The 21,808-nt window shown below is 49.4% G+C and overlaps 1 protein-coding gene across 2 annotated transcripts in view; it reads right to left on the bottom strand.

The window, feature by feature from the left end:
• The window catches only part of PLXNA4 (plexin A4), a 472,600-nt gene that overhangs the window by 444,964 nt on the left and 5,828 nt on the right, over positions 1 to 21,808 (bottom strand). The window lies entirely within an intron of this gene.

Here is a 21,808-nt window from a genome sequence, read left to right on the forward strand (position 1 = left end):
GCACAAAGGGAGCCCTCCTGAAATAAAAGATGCTCATAGAAAGAGCAGAAATGGCATAGCAGAATAATAAATCAGCACCCTTTTACTCTCCATTACACACACACATGCCCCATGGAGCAGCGCAAAAATTCACTGGAAGCCAGAGCAGTGCGGAAGGCTAATGGCAGAAACATCAAGCAGTGCTGCTGTTTGCACTGCCAACTTTGACCCAATTGCGTATTTGCTATCTAAGAAGACAGGACTGGAGAAGGATTATTATCCCGCTCTTCTGGATGAGGGACTGAAGCCTAGAGAAGGTCAGGGACCTGCCTATAGGGACAGGTCCAGATGGATACTGCACTCCTTTGCAGCCCTTGAAGTTTGCCAGGAAGAAGCCAGCTCTGGTCTGACATTAACATCCTTTCAGGGAGACTTTGGTCCAGAACGGGCCTGTTTGAACAGGCTCTCTGTGGCTTCCAGATCAAAGCTGCCTCATGCCGGTCCAGCTTGGAGTACAGACGTAGGAGTTGTGGTGTGCCAGCCTTCACAGCCACATCTACAAAGGGCACGTAGCCAAGCACGGAGCAAACTGAGCACCAGGTCTCATTCCTCCCATGGGCTCTCACCACGAGACTGCTCTCCACCCACTGCACAGCCATGAAAATATTGTCTAAAAGAGAGATACAGTTCCCCCGGCCATGTCATATGACTGAGCATAAAGGGGCTGCCTAACTGTTAGTAGTAATAAAGTCTAAAGGACCACGAAGTAGGAAAATTAACATCCCAGGGACCGGCCTGGTGACTTTCTAATGAGAGGGAAGACGGCCTCCTTGCACCACTCAGTCTCTCAAAACCTCCCAGGTTTTAAGCAGGGTGGTGGGAGCAGTATGGGGTTCAAACAGCTTCTGTAACTTGATGAGCACATCACCAAGCCCCGTCCTCATGCCGTGGAAATGCATCCTCCTGTTCAACACATCCTTCTGTTCCCTGTTCCTCCACCTTTTCATGGCTGCTTCTGTACCAAGAGCAGCTTTGGCCCCCTATAGACCCATAGAGCATGTGGGAGGTGGAGTCCTACCAGCTCAGGTCTCACCACCCAAGTTCCTTGATGAGTGCTGAGTACTCAACCCTTGTTACTGGTGGCCAGCCTGAGGCACACAGGTTTTTCTGCCCGCCATCCCTCTTTAACATCAAGATCAGAATTCCACAGAACTGTTCTTGCTTTTAAAAAGGACACCAGTCAAACCCCAGCTCTGCTCCTGCAGCCCAGCATCCTGTTACCTCTCTCACAGAGTGACTTTGGTGAGATCAGCGGTGTAACTAGCTGAGCAAAGGTGATGACAGCCAGCCCCGTGCAAGCAGGAGGCAAGGGCAAATCACTGTTTGCAGATCCCAGCAGGGAGGAAGATGTGGCGGTGACACAGGTCTGGATTCACAGCTTTTACAAATCTCTGCAACTCTGCAAATGCCAGTGGGACTGAAAAATTTCCTTCAAGTAATAATAAAGAGAATAAATCCTGTCTTCTTTTGACCTGTAGACTGATTAGATCTGATAGTGGAAAGGGTAAGTCTGGGCTTGCAGAGCATCCACCACTTCTATGCCACCCCAAATATTTCATATTTCTCACAGTAGCCAGAATTTCAAAGCTGTTGTGTGATCACCTTCACCTCCCACTGCCCTCCTCACTGCAGCAGCCGCAGGCATTGGATAGATGACGGACAAAGGTCATTTCACATTTACTTTAGGTGTGTTTACCCTGTTCTGCTTTGCCTTTCTGGTCAAGCAAATATTTAATAAAATCAAGCTTATACTGCAGAGTTTGCAAGACTGTCTTGCGAGCAGGAGAGCATTCGCTCTGCAGGGATACGCAGGCTGGTCACGTAGGCTTTTAATAACCTTTATTATGATAGATAGAGTGGGGATGGGATGAGCTCTCCTTGCACAACCATTCCTCTTTCAAAAGAGGCCATCCTTGAGAGAGCAGCAGAAGAGGGAAGCTGTCCCTGTTTGAGTCCTCTGTTCAGAAACATCACGTGGTGACCCTGAACACCGGCTCCCGTCACTTACGAGTTATGATCCATATTTCTAACAGACACTGGTTTGATAGTGCACTAGACAGATCTAGGAAGAAATTATTCTTTTCAAGTACTAAAAAGATATCTATTTTACCCCTATATTTTACTATATTTTGTTCCTCTTAGCCCTGCAGAGTCAGCACAGCTGCAGGACAGGGAAATGTGAACTGCCATGACTCGGAGACAGAAGAGGTAACGAACAACCCTTCTTCTGCAACAGGAGCCATCTGCCCGAAGGTCATCACAACACCCAAGACCAGAGAAGCAATAACAGGAGGCAATCTGCCCATTAAAATAAGTGGTCAACACAACATAAAAAGAGCTACGGTCCAGATATCAAATCTTTGAGGCCCAATCCAGAGAGAACCATGATTGACTTTGAGGTGAGACTGTCACTTGTAGAAGGAGGTGGTGGCAAGGGGAACCTTCCTCCAGCAAAGACAGCAAATTCATTCTGGAAGCCAGAAAGAGTCCAATGAGAGGCTCCAGGATGGTTGGATGAGAAGTCACTTCAGCAGCAGACAAGTGTGCTTCAAAAATAGTGAACCTCATGGGGGAAGATGCTCGCTTGCAGAGGAAGGAGCCTCAGCAGTCTGCCAGCACCGATAGCCATCAAGGAAGCACAGGGAGCAGCCTTTTGGGACAAAGCAGGGAGAGCAGGAGCCTGGGGCTATCTTGCTGTCTTCCATCAGCCATCTGAGTGACCCTAGGAGCAGGATTTTCTCTCTGTGCGCTGCTGGCACTCACTCCTTCTCTCCCATCTGCTCATGTTCTTTGCCCTGCACCCTCTGCCCTGGAGTTCCAACCAGTACTTGAGACTCTGAGGGCTATAATTTATAATTTGGCTTAATTAATAAATAACAGGGGAGGACAGAGGCAAGGAGCACTGGTTGTTTAGCTTGCAGAGTACTGTGGGTTTGGTTTGTACTACCCCTTAGAGGATGCACCAAGGAGAAGGGGGTTATGCATGCCTTTTTATTACCCATGTCTGGACAGCAGAAATCATAGCAGCTGGGAAGACAAATCATGCAGTGCCAAAGACGTACCCAGTCTCTTAGGCTGCTCGATTTACAAGAGAGTAATTATATTGTAAGAAAAAAGCAAATAAACAAAAGGCCACAGTGAGCAGGCGGTGAGGTCTGGGCTTAGTCTCTGAGGTGGGTTTTTCCAAAATAAACCCAAACCACCTTCCCACAATGACCAGGCTCACTCGCCTTTTCCTGCAGAGATGTGGTCAGCAGTGATGCCACGACCCATCGCTTAGGGCTCCTGTGCGAGACCAGACTGTCCCTCTGAGCAGCTCTACGTGGCTCCCGCCACAACAGCCTCTTCAGCAACACATTCAAGGTCCCTAGGAAGGTCCCACGGCCTCTACAACCCCAGGGATCTGTGGGGAAAGACCTTTTGGTAGAAAGCAGCCCTGTTTTTTCTCTCTCTGTCAGGAACAGCTGCCCGCCCTGCTCTGCTGCACCCTTCACATGCAGTGGTGGTACTGAGGGGATGCCACAGGTCATGACAATACTTTAAAAGCTTTTCTTTGAGACTGGATCTCCTGGGTGAGTCTCTTCATCACCCCACAGCATAAAAAAGCTGAGACCCTGCCTACCTCCTTCTCTGACCATAGTTACACTGTGGTGTTACACGACATGCAGCGATACCGAAGGAAGGTATTGTTCTTTTTTTCCAGAAGTAGAGTTACACGAAGTTTGAACCTAGCCTGGACATGGAATTGGAGCAGAGGAAGCCTTCTCACAAATCCAGCTGTTTCAGACAGGGTTTCACTGACGCTTAGATCAAGGTCTCAGCTCCCACATCAGGTCTCACACCACAATCCTGCCTGTGGAACTAGGGTCTCTACTCTTTGGCTTTCAAATAACACATTCCCCATAAGACTTCTTGAATTCATACAATTTATTTTAGGGATTCATTTCCCCCTGAAGGACAGCAAGTTACAATAGTACCCGACAGCATGGTTACGTGTTTACTGTTGTTGAATGTTTGCTGTAAAAGTCAGAGACCGCTGAGCTGGAGGATGCAGCTTGGTTCTTCTCTGGGTTCTCCAGGAAACAATCCAAAGACTCTATAACATGCAAGCCTATGGTCAAGAGAAGGGCACCTGGACAAGATACGTTTGGTTGCAAAAAAGCCTAAGAGGAAGAAACTTTCTTCACCTCTTTTAACTCAGATGGTGTCTGTTGTTAGATGGCGAAGCTAGAGAATGCTGAATACATCCTCAAAAGCCAGCTGCTTTCAAGGGAAGAAAGTCAAGAAGGATGCGCTATGGCCGAGGAAGTAGGAATAAATCAGGAATAAAGAGGACACAAAGGACTGGTCTGTAAACTGAGAGGGAGGGAAGGACTTGGGAGGAAGTATACAGGGAGAAGGGAAAGAGACAGCTGGGGCATTTCGGTTTTGAGTGACAATCTCACAAAAGCCATGGTCATGTCCCTGTACTGGAGACTGGCACAAATCCAACCCGAATGCAATGAGAGCTCCTGAAAGGAACATGTCACTGGGTGAACATGGGAGATGACAGCATCTCCCTATTTGGCTGGCACACACACACACAACCCTCCTGCCGCCAGAGGTGGCAGACAGATTCATATCACCAGGTCCCATGTCACAGCCACATGTTGGCAGCAGGGACACTGCAAGGTCAGCAGCAAGAGGAGTCACGCGCGACAGCCTGGCTGCAAAGAGCCACGGAATCAAATCCACCCTGGGTCCAGCTCCAGCCTGCGGCTCAGAGCAGAAGTATGTGTTAAAATTTAGAATAAGACCAAAACGTGCTGAAAAAACAGACTGGGAAGAGGAAAAAACCCACCACCTCCTGATGCAGAGTGGGTCTGACACCACCCCAGGGTCCCCACGGGGGGATGGGCTCAATGAGTTCTCCACCAGGCAGCACCTGGCTAGGAGGACGCCAACAGTGCCTAGGGCTCGTGGGCAATGCCAGCAGCACGGGCTGGGTGGTTAACGAAGCCCAGCATTAATTAAGCGGCACGCTCCTCTGTTTACTTTTGCTCCGCTCAGGCACAGCTATTCATTTCCCGGGATGCAGGCGGCCGTCCACAGATGCTGACGAGGCAGACGCCCAGCGATGGAGTCAGCACGGAGCAATTCAGCACCAAGTGCAGCTACACAATCCCTTTAATCGCAGCAAAAGAATTTTTTTCCCCTGGTTTCCTTTAATAAACCCTGATTACCATGGATAGAAGCTTTTCTTTGGGAGCCAACATGTCGAGAAAATTCATACGGAAACATTGTCGACAGCTCCCCCAACAAAGACCGGCTTCTAACTTCAGCTAAATCTTTTCTCTAATCTAAACTTACAACCTGTCCAACGCCTGACAGAAACTGAAAGCAAGTCTCTCTTTGAGGGCATCCCACGCCAGAGCATCTTTTCTTTGGAGCTCACGCCAATGAACAGATCCCAGCGCAAGCTGCAGCTTGTCCCAAATAAAGAGATTAATTTCAGGAGTGGGTTGTTTGCAAGGCACTTAAGGTAAGGTGGGGCAACATGGGCTTTCCTCCTCACTCAGATTATTCTATTCAGGCACTCAGATGGTGCCCATCACCTTGTCACCTGTGCATCTGCCAGAAATGTATTAAGTGATGAGATTAACACTTGCCATGAGTGGAACTTTCTTCCTTCTTTCCTGACTCTCCCAGGTGATAAATCTTCATGCGGATGGTGCTTCTGCCTGCATTTCAGTCTTGGTTTCCCATCAGCAAAAGCAGGTCAGAGCTGTGCTCCTCTGTGCTCAGGAGAGAGAGCAGAGATTTGTAATGGTTTCTCGGTTCCTCCAGGAATTTGCTACACAGAGACTCGAATGAAAGGAAGCAAATATCGAGCGCCACAGAAACAAGAATGGAGTTTTGAGGTCACGGAAATAACCTACAAATCCAGAGACCGGGGTTAAACTCACTTTTCTGGAGCAGACTCACCTGAAAGTATCCTGAGGTTAAAGCTATTAAAATTATTCCTCACCACAGCAACTGGGGAAATGTAAACCCCCAGACAAACAAACCACCGTAGCAAGAGCACGCAAAGGAGACCCTGATCACACTGTGGCTCTAGACACGAAGAGGAATAAGCACAGCCCCTGCCCCTAAAGGGATGATGAATATGAAGAAAATGAACTGGGTTTCATCCCAGCAGGTCTCCCCAACCTGCATATCAGTTACAGAATTTTAGGACAGCCTTGAGGAAAAAGATTTTTCCTTCCTCAGAAGCCAAGCTTATGCTCGCAAATTCCCTTCAAGGCTTCGGGGACTCTGAAGAGTACCCAAATGAAGTCTTTAAATTTTCTGGACCTGGTCCAGATGGGAGCCCTAAAACACTATTTTGACCCCCAAGTGGCAAGGAAGGGGCTCTGACCCCAGGTTTCCCCGTGAGTCAGCAGGCAGTTATTTTCTTGTTGGCTGAGGCTGTGTAGCACAGTTTATGTTGCATTGAACGCCAGTGGGTGGATGTTTCCCCCTGCTTTGCAATCTCAGGAAGATCTGAAGTCTTGTAATTAGCACTGTATAAATCCACAAAGAGCCAAATCTCGTAAGACAGAGACCATACTTCAGCTGTCTCCTGAAAGCCTGGCACAGAGAGTAACTCCGTATTCACAGTGACTTCACGATCGCTGGCTATTTCATTCTCAAGATCTACATGAGACACCAGCAAGGATAAAATGTGGGACTTAAAGGAGAAAAACAAAACCTTTAGACCTTTATCTGCTGGTTGTTGGAGCACTGAGACCTATATTTGGAGGTGGGGAAACCGCTTGCAAAGAAGCCAGGAGAGAATCCCCAGTCTTCAAAATCTGAGATTTCACTACATATTCAAAAGGCAGCTGGAGCAGAGCAGCCTGAGAGACACAGGGTAAAAGCAACAGGACTGGGAAAATCAGAGATGATACTGGGATAGGGAATAAGGTTTGGAATGAAAGCTTCAGAGGGACATATTGCTGGTGGATTTGCTGCATGGCATCAGGCTAACTGCAAACCAGATGAGCTTCAGCTGCCAGTGACCAGGACTTGATGGTTCAGAGAGCATGGGAAGTTCTCTCAAACAAAGAGTGTATAACTGGCCAGCCCAACGCGATTAATGCAGAGCATGGCTGCGTGCTCACAAAGATCCAGGATCCTTTACAGTAAGGACCATCGATCCTGCAACTATACCAAACCTTACTGTCGGAAACAGGCTGAACACACAGCAGAAGTAGGAACATCAAGAAAATGCTGCTAGCAATACTATATTACTGGGAGGAAAGAGACAGATAGAGGTGTGACGATTTCTCTTCAGTGATGCAGGGTTTGCAGCAGAGGTGAAAACAGGAGTCTCCCTTTATGCTTTAATCAGCATAAAATTTCCTCCTTTCATTTATGGCAGGTATCCAACCCGTTTTGGAGCAGCAACCACTAGCCACGGATGGGGCCAGTGAAAAGATCTGACACAGCAAATCCTTCATCTTCGGCTTCCCACGTGAGTGGCTAAAGAGAGCAGATGAGTGAGTACAGTGCCTTAAAACAGGGATGGCTGGAGCTTCTCAAATCTTCGCCAGATCTCGAGTCCAACATACACATTATCACTAGCGAGAAGGAGTAGTGCTGACTGGCATTTGCTCTCCCAGACTTAAAGGAAACCTTCAGTTTACTGCAACAGTTAGCAATATTTTTATAGTGACATCTGTACTGGAATTTATGAAAAAAAAAAATGTATTAGACATCTCCTTGTTTCATTTCCTCTGCACTTACTAATTCTGACCAAATTCCTAAATGCTTATGAGTCCGTCTTTCTGTGCCCATGAACCTCCTGGGCAGACACATGCCATTTATTTTAGCACTCTGCCTTGTACATGACAGCTCTTCCAGCAACTGGCCTCTGTCTTTCAGCCCTTGAGCAGCTCAGATGAGGGACGGTCTTCTTCCATGTTTCTGTAGCACCTAAGGAAATTAGGTCCCAATCTGGTTAGCTCATAACTTGCACGTGTTAGCTGAAATAATCTGTTTCTGCTGATTCCATGGGCTTGAAAAGAGGTCTTTAAAGAAGACTGACAAGTCCATACTTCTGCCGCAAAGTTCACCAGCCCCAAATTCCAGGCACCTTCTGCAGATATGAGATTGCTACAGAGCATGACCTCTTCTTCACAAATGAAACAATACAGCACAAAAGCAACATTTTTTGAATAATACTAATCTACTGCATGCATTACTTGGCTTTCCCTTACAAATATAATAAAAACTACATTAAAATTGTTTATTAGTTTTAACCGTTCTGGCATAAAAGTACTTTTTGTCAAGTTCAAAATGAAGCGAGGTTCAGTGCAGCTCCTGTGTTCACAGCAAGATTCCCCCTGAGAAAAAATACCCAGGATCAGACCAAACACGAGATGTCCTCTTCAGAGGACTTCCACTTCAGAACACTTTGGCTAAAACCTTCTGCCCTCACTTGACTTGGATTTTTTTAACGAGCTGAAGGGTGGTTGAGATGTCACCCGAACCGAAAGACGAACGGAGGGACAGGACTCTGATGGACAGCCCCATGCTTGCAAGAGCAGAGACATCCAGCTGAGACACAATTTCCATCCCAGTGGCAGCAAAGGGGGTTGACTCGACTCATTCTGCCGATAGCTGTAATGAGGCAGTGTGGACACAGCCCTGATAAGCAGCAGCTTTGCAGGGACTGGGAGGGGGGGGGAGAGCAATCTGTCATCTATCCCACCACAGTCCCGTGATGCCCTATTTCACAGACAACACAGGAAGACCACAACAGTTACTTTCAGCAGAGAATCAGCAGCAAAACTCAACCCTCCATTCCAAAAAACTACCCGGATAAACTATTGCTAATTTACTATTCATTTTCTCTTCCAGTGACTTGGTCACCACAAGGCAGAGGCCAAGCCTGGCTGCTGCCAACACACACAAAGGCCAGTGGGAAGTTATTCTTAGAGCCCTGCCCGGCTGTTGCTGCAGGATAACCAGCTCCAAATCACGCCTGACAGTCTCAGGATACTGCTGAGCTAGACCTATAGCCAGGATCAGATACAGACAAGAGACAGAATTGTGCTAATATGGGTAAAAAGATTATCACATGCTCTGTTTGTTAACAAGAAGATTAGAAGAGGGCTGATGTTGTATACACACGCAGAGGCAGCATTTGCAAGGAGATACACAAATCTAGCCTGTACAGCATACAGACACATTTATTTTTGCACCAAATTATGCAATTCCTGTACTCCCGGTGCAGTGCAGTGCATGCATGCATAATTACACCAAGCATTAGCAGCAACACCTATAGCTCAGGTTGTCTGACATGTTCTGTATTAAGACTCAGTTTTAAGGTCCTCATTACTTTGACAGACCTGAACTGCTCAGGGGACGGTTTCCTCAGCTTGGTGTCTGCCTCGGGCTAACACCGCCGTAGAAAGTTGCATTCAGAATGACTTGGGCAATTCTGAGAACTAGATTAGGAGAAAAGTTTTTGTAAGTTTTTGATTTTAATTCTTTTTTTTTTTTTTTTCTGTATTTGACCTTGGTTATATTCTTTCCACTGTCTTACTGAAAAGTTTCCAAGCTTTGGAGCAGGTAGTAAAAACTGGGAAGGTCCTCCCCTGCTGTCATGGAGCTCTTCTGGCCATTCCTGAAAGTGTCTGAATCTGACCAAGTTACAGCATCTAATAATACATACATTGCAAGTAAAATTTTTGCCTTTTCCACTGCTCCCATGATGGATCAGGCAGCTCCACCATAGGAGAAGGATCATCAGGGATGAGGGGACTAAGCAGGTTTTCCCTACGCTTATTCACTGTGTCAGCTGGAGGTTTTCGTGGTGCTAAGCTCTGCTGCTGAGGAAAACTCTTCCGTGCTCCCCGATGGACTTTCGCTGCAGCTCAGCTTAATGAACCCGATAGGAAAGCAAAAGAGGAGGACGCTCTGACACAAGGAAGGGAAGGCTGGAAAGCGAAGGAGGGGAAGAAAATTGGGCAGAGACAATTTAGGAAAAGGGATATGAGCAGAGACTGGGAAATGTGGGCAGATTGCAGATTTGCAAGTTTTCTAACAATTGAAACATCCCCTTCTCATGAATGGGGCTTTGACCCCATGGCTTCCGAGTCTCCTGATTCCCCTAAGATGGGTTTCCTCCAGCTGCTGACAAATCTGGAGGTCAAATCAGTTACACAAGGTTAAAGTTCTGGGGAGAAATTTCCATTTTTGCCTTGCTCAAGAGCTTACAAAATGCATATCAAAACAAAAAATTGCAACTGCAGAAAGGAAAAGAAGGAAAAAAGAGCAGGTCGCTGCTGAACTGCTGCAGGCTTATCCAGCATCTTCCGTAACCCTTCTACAGGCATTGAGAGGAGGTTGCAGGAGGTCCTCCCGAGCAAAGGACAACACTACCCCCTTCCATTTCCTTCTCAACACCACTATTCAGTGTCAAGCCTGGAGCAAGTTACCAAATTATGAGACTTCACAGAACCAGGAGAAGCAGCCCTGCTTTACAGACTATTCCTATATAAGTTAAAACCAGACAAATTCTGTGGGAGCATGGGGTGGCACAGTGCCTGAGAGCATGATGCTGCTGTTACTTTGCCGTCCTGCTGTAGCTCACGCCAGCACATCACACCTTGTCCTCAAGGGCCCTTCCAGCTCCCCCCAGTAAAATAACACATTGCTGTTTGCAAGGGCAGCCAGTGGCTCTAATCCAGATGTTCCTACTAAGAGCAGGTCCCCACCTCCAGAAGTTTTAGCCTACAAACACCCTGGGGAAACAGAGGTCCAGCGAGGTGAAGACTTGGCCAAGGTCACGCAGTGGCAGCATGGCTGAGACAGAGATCACAGAATCACAGAATCACAGAATGGTAGGGGTTGGAAGGGACCTCTGTGGGTCATCTAGTCCAACCCTCCTGCCAAAGCAGGGTCACCCAGAGCAGGCTGCACAGGACCTTGTCCAGGCGGGTGTTGAATATCTCCAGAGAAGGAGACTCCACAACCTCCCTGGGCAGCCTGTTCCAGGGCTCCGTCACCCTCAGAGATGCAGCCCACAGGTTTAATCCCAAGCTCAGCGCCACAGCAACAAGACAACAATTCATGCAGCACCAGGGGAACCTCCTTTACAGCTGATTTCCTCGATTATCTCCTCCTTTGGTGCCTGTTTTAGGAGCACACACCCTAAAGGCTCCAGTGCGGCAAATTCCCTTCAGTCTTCAGCCCATCCACTCGGCCAGCGCTCTGCCAGCGTCAGCAGAATTGGTGCATTACACACTCGAGTGTCATCGGGGAAGCTACTTTCAATAGTTCAGTGGTCACCACGTTCAGCCGTGAGTCTGCATGGATGCGCCCAAGGCGTCCCGAAACGATACAGCACAGAGTCTTGCCGCTGGCACCCAGCCGAGGGGAGGAAGGGAGGAGGTGACTGCCCCGGCCACTCCACTACTAAAGCTTTCTTCAATTTAGACGCGCACCTCCCCACGTTGACAAACTTTGAGAGGAGACGCTGCCAGGCTGCCGTCAGCAATGGCGCTTCGTAGACAGCTTGCTGCTGCTGCGAAGCACTCCTGCAAAAGGCAAAACCCTCTCTTTTCTCCTTCCATAAATATCTTCCCTGGGCCAGACACTCGGATGTGGACGGACGCTGCAGGTGCCCTGCACTTCACAGGATCTGACCCTTCGCTTGCACGAACAAAAGCCTAGTGGTATCAGCAAATCAACAAATCACTCTGGAGCAGCCACAAGGAGGGTGATGCAATTGCTTTAGCTATTTGCACAGCCTCATAATTGCAGATCCATCATCACAAAGCATTAGCTGTGTTAGGATAGGTGTTGTAGAGAAAACCCAGCACCAGAAACAGTATTATGAGCCCACTCTGTCTGCAAAAGATAGTTTACGGGTTTGCAATAACCAGTGGCTTCAGATCTGGGTTGTACTACCCAGAAGAAAGTTACTTGTTTGCTTAGAGTGGGCTGCAAGCAAAACGTCACCCCAAACTCTAATTGAATCCAGATCCAAACAACATCTGCTTTGTTCATCTCTGCTCGCACGGTCTAAAGGCACCTGCGGCGGAGACGAGGGGCATTTTCGACGTGGGGGCGTGGGAAGGTCATCTCTGTTCATAAAACCCTGCTCATTAGAAATGGAGACCTTGATAACAGGGGTTGTTAAGACCTGAAGAAACGCTACAGAACAGATGCACAGGTGCTGAAAGAGGAAGACCCACAGAGGACTGTTTTCCACGTGCTCTCCAGCCCCCCGAGCTGCATTCCAGAGGGCAATCCTGCCCTCATTTTCCCACTGCCTCCGCCTCTCCACTCATCCCTCGTCCCAAAACAGGACTTGTTGCTCTCTTCCCTCATCCCACAGGATCCCACCGCTGCACTTGGAGTGCTGTACAGCTCTCCAATACGGTAAAAAGCCGGCAAGCCTGTGCACATGCACCTCTGCCCTTCGGGGATGCAGTCACAACTGCTTGGACCGGAGGCAGGAGCATCCCCCCTGCTCACAGCGAGCATCATCTGCGCTCCAGTCCCTGGGGGCCTTGGGTAAGAGACTGGAGCACGCAGAGCCTTGCCCTGCCTCCTGCATGGCTGGGACACGCAGCTTGAGGCCGGCTGGGGAGGCTTGGGTGGCTGCAGATGGATTTTAATGACCTGAGGCATCTACTCTGATGGGAGGTCGGGCTGAAATTTGCCCTCGCTTCAAAAGTTAGAGGCTGTAAATTTTTTTGCTTTCACTAGAGGGAAAAAGCTGGACGGGGGAGAGGAAATGAAGTTTGGGTTGTTGGCAGCGGTGTTCAGCTGAATGCAGCACTGGTTTGTACCAGGTGCTGTTGAGGTTATCAGGACAGACCCGGGGAGCGCATCCAGGTGCCACTTCTAGGTTTATTTATTTTTTTAACTTAGTAAAACAAAAGCATAGAGAGAAGTAAAGGCACAGATTTCTCCAAAAAGCAGCAAGCCTATCTAGCAAATCCCTTTGCCAGACTGACCCTTGCTAGGTGAGTGTTAGCAAACACACTCTGGAAACACAGGTTTTGCCATGTGGACCAAACCATGCTCCAGCAAGTCCACGGCCATGGCCAAGCGACCGAGCAAACTCCAAGTTGTCCTCTGTCTCTGCAGCAAATAGGAACTCCCATCAGCTGCCTGCAGAAAGGAACCCACAGCTCACAGCTGTGATCCTGCCAGACGCCAGAGAGCCAGGATAAAAGTTGTAGGCAGCATTCACAGGTGTAAAAAAGCTATCACAATTCAATAGGTTATTAATAACAAGATATTTCTCCTCTGCGGCCATCTGCATCCCATACACCCCCACAAATCCGGCACTTTCCTCTTCCAGCTATCACAGTTTCTCTCTTATTCAACGCAGATAATTCCCATTTTTTCTCTGCCTTTGAATCATGCACAAAGCTAGCGCTCAACAGGCAGTTTCTCGGGTACGGTCCATGCAGACTAACATTGTGCCAAGCACCATGAACTCAGAACAGAGGTTTTTCTACCAAGGTGCCAGAAATAATACAAATAAACTCTTCTTCTCTCCCTGGCTTTATATCTACAGCTCCCACACATCACTACCAGCGGGGCTTTAAAACTAAAACAGACTGGGCCTACGTGGCTTGAATTTATTCTGGAAATTTATCTCTTCTTGCTGAAAGCTCTGTATTTGCTTGATCTTCCTGCCTTCCAAGTCCTACAAGTGCCACATGTTGCACAGTTGGATTCCTGACAGAGAAAGAAAACAGGAGGGAAGAGAGAACAGATTATACATATATATATATATATACACACACACGAAGGCAATGACCGACGTTTTCAAAAGTCGCCTGTGAACTCCAGCAAAGTAGCTTCAGATATCTCCAAGGGACCTATGCTCAGGAAACACAGAGCTCTTGAGCTTCCAAAAACCTGCTCTCCACAGAAGAGGAAGGAAAAGGAAACGGGGGGGCTCCGAAGGACTTGCCGCTCTGAAGATGCTCAAGACCAGCTCTTGCAGGAAAGGATTTGCAGAAAAAGCTGTATTGAGAAGGTGGAAGATAAGACAGCCAGGAGGAAGAAGCCTAGATCTGTGCGGCAGTAAGGGAAACGCTGACTACTTTTAATTCTCAAACTTGCTGGGGTGTGACTATTAAAATAATAATGTTTTTGTCTGGCTCCAGGAGAATTTGTTCACCCTCAGCAGCTGTGACAGGGGAATATCCCCGGGCTCCAGCACAGCTAATGGTCCCACACAGACGTGGGCAGCAGCATCCACTTCCAGCATGCCAAGCCAACTATAAAGCAAGAAAAGCTAAGGGGAAGAAAGCCTGTTCATCCTGAGCAGCCTTTTTTAAAAAAAAAACACACCAAAGGAGAAAATGAAGAAAATGTTCTTTCCTGTGAAATGAAGTATTGCACTCCATAACAGGAGGGGGTAAAAAATATCAAAAAACAAAGCCAACTAGAGATTCAGTTCATAAATAGAGGAGAAGGTCAGCTTCCTCCTCACCAATAACTCAGTCCCACAGGAATCAAGGATGGTATTTGATATAGGGCAGATATTTGATTCCTTCCTCTGCGTGGGAAGGCTTACACATTCATCCTCCACCCCTCCGTCCACCTTCCCCACCAGGCATCACCGCCGGCCAGTTTAGGTCCCTTCTGCCGACCATGCCACTTCAGCAGCAACAAAAAACTGTTTAAAATCTGCTCCCTCTTAACAACGAGCTGAGGAAGGGAATATTATTTTCTGCATTTGAGAATAGGCAGTTGCTGTAAAACCTTCTGCCTCAGCCCAGCAACAACGAGACCTTGGAAGAGGTGAATTATGAGTAACAAAGTAAGTCACCCACCGGCAGAGAGCAGTGGAGAAGAGACAGGCGAGCACAAACCTGCACCTGGAGACATTTTTGTTTATTATAAAATAAAGCTGTTTCTGCTACCTGCATTACCAGGGAAGGAGAAGGAAGACAAGGAGAGAAGACAATCACCAAGTGCAACTGCTGCATGGAAGGGGCTCTGTTTTTCTCTTCCAACTCACTATTGCAAGTCTAAGGAGCACAGTCTTCAAGCATCACACTGTAACTTCTGCATATCCTTGTGCAGGTATGGAGAAGCCTCAAATTTTCTGCACTGTGAGGGTGGTGAAACACTGGCACAGGTTGCGCAGAGAAGCTGTGGCTGCCCCCTCCCTGGCAGTGTTCATCCAACCTGGGTTGGATGGAGCTCTGAGCAGCCTGGTCCGGTGGAAGATGTCCCCTACTCATGGTAGTAGGGATGGAACCAGATGATCTTTAAGGTCCCTTCCAACTGAAACCATTCTATGATTCTATGATTTATCCTACACACCCACAGAGAAGGAGGGGAGGCAGAGCAGGAAAGCAGCCTGTATGGCCAGGTAGGCTGCTGCTGGGGGGAAATGTGGCACAACGCACCCTGTGCATCGACCGGCGGGAGCCACAGAGATGTCTACACGAGCATGAGTCCGTGCATGACCAAGGACTGAGAAAGCAGATTGTCACCGTGTCGCAATCTGCTTGGGATCTCCTCCAGGCTCGTGGCACCTTGCGCTGCCCCACTTCAGTGCTCATGGTCGAGCTCCAGCCCAGCCACTCGGACGGACGAGAAGCGGTGCACAACATTCATCTCTACCCCCGAGAGACTTCACGATCAACAGAGCCTGGACCACCACCTCCTGAAAAGCACTAAAGCAACCGAGCTCACAGGAAGCCGCATTCCCAGACACAAAGGATTTTCCAGGACTGCACCATTTATTCCCAGCTCTGTAGTGGTGCAAAACCTCAAACTTTTTCCTCCCTTCCCTCTCCTCCCTACAAGCTAGAAAAAAAAATCTCGCCGGCACCTGGTCAAGGGATGTTGGAGGAAAAAGGAGAAATGGGCTTGCCCTAATTCCCTCCTGAAATCTGACTGTGCAGTAAGGCTGCTCTTCCCTCTCCAGAAATCTCATCCTGGACCTGCAAGACCTTTCCTGAACTGTGGGCAAAATTGGCAACGATCTGTGAAAAGTGCAGGGTGAACACATAGCCCTTTTTCTAACCATGTGTATTTTGCATTTGTGTGTAGAAATGTGCATATAAATGTGTATTTTTATGTATATGTATAAAACATACAGATAGAAAGACAGATGCATGCATGTAGTCGTATTTAAAGAAGAAGGGACCCCAGCTTCAGCTGCAAGTGAACGAGAGAGCTGGGCACGTGCTGGCAGTACGACGCAACCCAAATCTCTTCCTCACCCTGCAGGACAATCACGATTTCTGCTCTGAAATGAATGCAAAAAAGGGCCCAAACAGCTGGAAAAAGGGTGATGCATGTGAGAAACTGCCTTTTCTCTGGCTCATGCATAACAGAATATGTGTGTGTGTGTGTGTGTGTGTGTGCGCGCGCGCCGTAGATGAGTCCAAGTTTGAGGGCTGCCTTGTGTCAGCCACTGACTGTGCCAATGACAGCAGTTCCCAATAGCCTTTAATAACACCACTTACAGATTCCGGAGCAGAGGAACAGGCAAGGGAGGAGGTGAACGTTTCTATCTCAGGCTGGTGCACAAGCCATCCCACATCCTGGCCAAAATCTGTTCTAAGCACCCACTGCTGGCTCCATAATTGCAGCCCACGCTGCAACGTCTTATCCTAAGAGGTAACAGAGGGTAAAGCCGGGAGAACAACCTTGGGTACGGGGGAGAAAAGCAGGGTGTCCCACAGTGGGAGGACATCGGGACATGCAGGGCTGGACCAAGTGGTGGCTTGAGGGGACTCAGCCCTGCCACACTTCCCACTGCAGCACAAGTTACCTCCAAGGGCTGACACTGCAAACACCCAGGTTTATGCTGGAAAGCAACCAGGAGGCAAGGAGTTATCTCTGCTTCCATGCAGAATAGGTAAAGCAGAGACAAATACGCACAGACAAGCAGGTCACAACGAGTAGACACAAGCCCTGCTGCCCGCCTGTGCCTTGGTTCCCCAGTGTGAAGGTGGAAAGAAGTCGTGGTCAGGTCTCGCAGATGCTAAAAAGCCCAGACTCGTGAAGATGCTAAAAATCCTCAGCTTAGTCCAGATTTGGAAAGCTTTGGGAAGAGCTTTGGAGCCCATCGTGTTCTGATTATTTACTTCTCCAAGCTAAGGAGAGACCTACTTCACACATCGCCTCCCAGAGAGGCATTAAAATCAGGCATGCAAAATAAGAAGGAAATGGAAATCGACTTGATAGCTCCTTCCCCTTACTAATGGGTAATGCTTACCTAATTATGCCCGCTTGCCATTTCCTTTTCCTGCTTTCTTTGAGATATTGCGCAGGGAGAAATTTGTCCTAAAAGTTGTTACTTTCATTCAGAGGCATCCCTTTGAGCTGCTTGCCTTGCACAGGCAGGCAAGGGCAGAAACTCTGTTATAAGGGGAGGAAAAATAATCCCCCTGAATGGCTCTGACAGACGTTGGCTTTAGCATTCAGCTCCTGCTGCACGTGGCTTGCCTATGTCCCCTCCCTTCTCCATTCTCCACCTGGGCAGAGGGGTGCAGCTCCAAGGATGCCCCATGCCTCCTGTCCTCACTGGGCCAAGGCGAGAAGCTCCCGGTCTCCTGGAGTCATCGCAGAGGCCAGACAGGGAAAGAGGGAGGCTGCAAAGATGTTCTGAGTCCAGCAGCCAAAATGACTCTGTTCTTGGTGGGGATCTGGGAAGAAACCTGAGACTTGATGTTCTCAGGGCTGGTGGGATCCAAGGGGGCATCCCACATCAGTGCCAAGTCCATGCCATCCCTTGGATGACTTCTCTCCAAACGCATCAGTGTCACAACCCCGTATCCAAGCAGTTGGCTGTAGCTCAGGGTAGAGAAAAAGTGGTCACAGAATGAAAACATGACCCCCCCAGGTCCACATCAACATGAGTGACCCTACCAAAACATAGCAAGCTTTCAATTGCCACAGCCAGCTTCCTTCCTTTAGGTGAGGTTCCATGTAGTGCTATGCTTCCTTGTACCAGAAGCAGGGGAGGGGCTGGCACACGCAGGACGTGCAGGAGCATCTCCCACCGCAGCAGGATGCTCCCAACCCTCGGTACCGCAGAGACGGGCTGGATGCGATGCTGTGCTAACGACTGAACACTGCATTTGTGGGAAGGGTTGCAGGGGTTTCTGGCAGAGAGAAGGGTGAGCATTCTGCCCTCCAGACCCTCACAGTGGACCCCCCATCCATCCCTCCACCTCCAACCTACACTTCCTAGGAAAGTCGCTCAGTGCCCTGCTCTTGCACCCAGCGTGTATTTTTTTTTCTCTTCTCCACAGGGAGCACAGCTTCCAAGCAGGAAAATACAAAGCCCAAAGGGATTGCCTGCAAGCGATGAAACAGGCTCTGCAAAGGAAGGTGTTTTATTCCTGCTCGAGGGGGTGCTTTAAAAATCCTCCTTTTGTTTCCTCAAAGGCTGGGAAAGAGGTTTCCCAGTCCCAGCCTGGCAGGCTGGGGAAGGTGGAGACCAGGAGGAACTCAGGGAACTGCAAGGGCCACTCTCTGCAAGCAACAACAGAGCTTCTCCCACACCCAAACCCCTCCACATCCAGCATCCTGCACTGGTCCAGCTGTTCCTGCATCCCTCCCCACCCCACAGGGGCTCGTTCCCCCAGGGAAGCATCTGCAGCGGCTGCACCAAGAGCCCAGCCCTGCATCTGGCTGAGCAATCCACCCCTGCAGCTACACCGACCAGCCCTGAAACTTCACCTCCCAGTTGATAATTCTGCATCAAGAACAGCTGCTTGGTTTTCTTTTTTCCTGTCATTTTTCTTTCTTCCCCCACCCCGGCCGTTTTCCAGGGAGTCCTTCAGATCTAGGAGGGGAAGAAGGGAGAACGGCACAGCTAACCCCTGCTGCCAGCACAGCCAAGCCCTCCCCTGCCCCAGCCAGGGAGGGAAAGCAGCCCCGCTCCTCCCAGTGCCTCCCGACATCCCTCCATCCTCCCAGTCGCCCACCTCCCGGCCCGCTGAGCCATCCCTCCGCAGCGGCTGCAGCATCCTCAGGGCTGCCGGGGTGGGAAGGAAGGAGAGCGGGATGGAGGGAGGTTTCCTCGCAGAGCCACCTCCGCAGCGCTGCCAGCTTCCAGGGGAAGCCCTGAACTGGTGGCTGCAGGCATCTGGCGTTGCATCCCTGCTGTACCTCCCAGCTGTGCATTCCCAAAACCAGTGGATGCGTCCCAAGAGCTGTATAAATGGGCTCCTTGCGGGACCCCCTGCCGCAGCTCTCAGCCAGAGCATCGCTCAGCACCCAGTCTACGGAACGTAACCATTCCTACCCTCCCAACCCAATTCTGGGGAGCAAGAGGAGTCCCCAAAACAGGCTTTGCCCCACCCGCAGCAGCTGGAAGGTGATATTTAGGGCAGGCAGAGCGATATCCTCAGCACCTCTTGCTCCGCTTGGCATCTCACAGGTCGCAGCCAGCCCCGGAGGGTGCCCAGCCTGGTCGCAGCCTGGCCAGGTGCCCAGCTCCAGGGGGGCTCGGGCAGAGCAGGACCCCGGGACAGGAGCACCGGAGGAGCTTCCCTGCCTCCCAGCGCAGAGGGATGGGTTTGCAGAGAGGGGGGGGACTCCAGCGAACAACAAGGAGCAGCGCATGCAAAGAGATAAGAGAAGGTATTTACCAGGCAATCACTACAAGGTCCTGTGAATATAGTATTTATGATGGATGAATAGACATATTATTACAGAACTTAATGCAAACCCTTTGCACCAAATGGTGACATGCGATTACTAGTTTGGAAATAACTAAGCTCATTATAATGAAACGCTTCACTCAAATCCCCCTCCAAAGGATGGATCTGACGAGGGAAGGAACCTGTGACGGGAACATACTGGGGGGATTTGTTTAACCAGCTCAGCCCGCTGGGCCAGCACAGCGTGGCTGCCTGCCTCCAGCGTGGCTAAAGCCCAGCTCGCCAGGAAGCGTAACCCACCGACCCGTGTGGACAGGGTGGGATACTCCCATACCCAGCATCGGGCTCTTCCTGGCACGACCGAGTGTTTAAGAGATGAAAAGAAGCACCTTTCAATAATAAATAATATTGCTAACTATGTGTTTCTATAGCAACTCATCACCATAGCAGCTAAGCGCAAGAGGAAAACTCAGAGCTGATCCTGCCGTCTTCAGGGTGAGGAGGCAATTGCCCTTCTGGAGGTGGCTTCGGTGGTGGCAGAGCTGGGACTTCAACCAACAACTCACCCTCCAGGTTGTCCCTGAGCACTGCCCTCCCCAGGGGAGCTGCCTGAGGGGGCGGCTGGGTGCTCTGGAGAGGGGGAGCCTGGGGTCCAAGGGGTGATGGGGGTGTGCAGCCCCAAAAGGACACCAGGCATCGAGGTCATTGCAACCTTCCAAACAAGTCCCATGGCTCCAGGGTGGCTGGAAGGAAAGGGGACCGTGGCAGGGGACAACCCCCAGAATCACAGAATCACAGAATGTTCAGGGTTGGAAGGGACCTCTGTGGGTCACCCAGTCCAACCCTCCTGCTGAAGCAGGGTCGCCTACAGTAGGCTGTAGAGGACCTTGTCCAGGCGGGTCTTGAATATCTCCAGAGAAGGAAACTCCACAACCTCCCTGGGCAGCCTGTTCCATTGCTCTGTCACCCTCAGAGGGAAGAAATTCTTCCTCATATTTAAACGGAACTTCCTCTGCTTCAGTTTGTGCCCATCCAACCAGGAGGACACCAAGAGGGGGAGAGTACAAAGGGTGAGACACAACCAAAAAGAGGAACTGTCCAAAATTAGCTGTGCAAATACCCCCCCCTTCTAACACACACACCTCTCAGGGTAACAGCTCACAAAACTCCACAGGTTGTTCTGCTTTCAGCAAGACCCAGATATTTGCACCAAAACCCCTACAAATAAACCACGTTTCGCAAAACAGCCCAGAAAGTCACTTTTTTTAAGCTAGCAAGTCAAGCAGACATGCCCATTTTGGTGTGAAGTTTTGGGGGGGGGTTTCCCCTAAATTGCCCATTAAAGAAAAATCCAAAGAAAAGCCTTTGATTAGCTCCACAACTGGTGTGGTCGTATTCCCAGCTGACCTCCTCTCTCCCCGGCAGGGCCGTGGCAACAGAGCCTTTTCCTCTGATGTGGAACACCCTTCAGCCCCTCATCACCTCTGAAAGCCTCTTCCCAGCCAGCAGAAGAAGGTGACACTGCCCTTGGATGGGACAGTGACCTTTAGTGGCTATTAGCCGTGTACGTGATGCTGTTCCTCAGGCTGGTAAGTGAGTTCCCAACCAGAACCTCCCCGGTTTTATCATCTCACTTACGAAAAGTGAGTCATTTGTAAAGGTCATTAGAGCAAAATGACTATTAGATGATGGCTAAAGGGACAGCTGCTTCTATAAGAAAACCCCCCTTTGATAGACGGGGAAACAAGAAGCCAAGGGACCTCCTCAGGGCCATGGGGCAGCTCTCTGGCAAATCAAAGTCTCCCTTTGGCAGCCCAGAATAAGTTTCCCTAAAGTAAAATAAAGCTGTGTTGCACACCAAGCACTTGCTATTCCATCAATAGGCAATTGTAACAGGATACACCTCCTTAGTCTCTAAATGAGTTTTCTTTCCAGCACTACATTATAGAGAAATCCCCGGTCACGAAAAACAAATAAATCCCTTTTCACAACCAAATACGCTCTAACCAAGTCAAACAGGGCCGTGCACGTGCAACGAATCTGCAAAAGTTTACCCCATTTCCCAGCACAACCATCTTCCCTTTGGGGGGGAAAAAAAAAAGGCAAAAAGGAAAGAAAAGAAAGAATATTCAGTA

The sequence above is a fragment of the Opisthocomus hoazin genome, chromosome 8 (genome assembly GCF_030867145.1).
Source record: "Opisthocomus hoazin isolate bOpiHoa1 chromosome 8, bOpiHoa1.hap1, whole genome shotgun sequence".
Lineage (NCBI taxonomy): Eukaryota > Metazoa > Chordata > Aves > Opisthocomiformes > Opisthocomidae > Opisthocomus > Opisthocomus hoazin.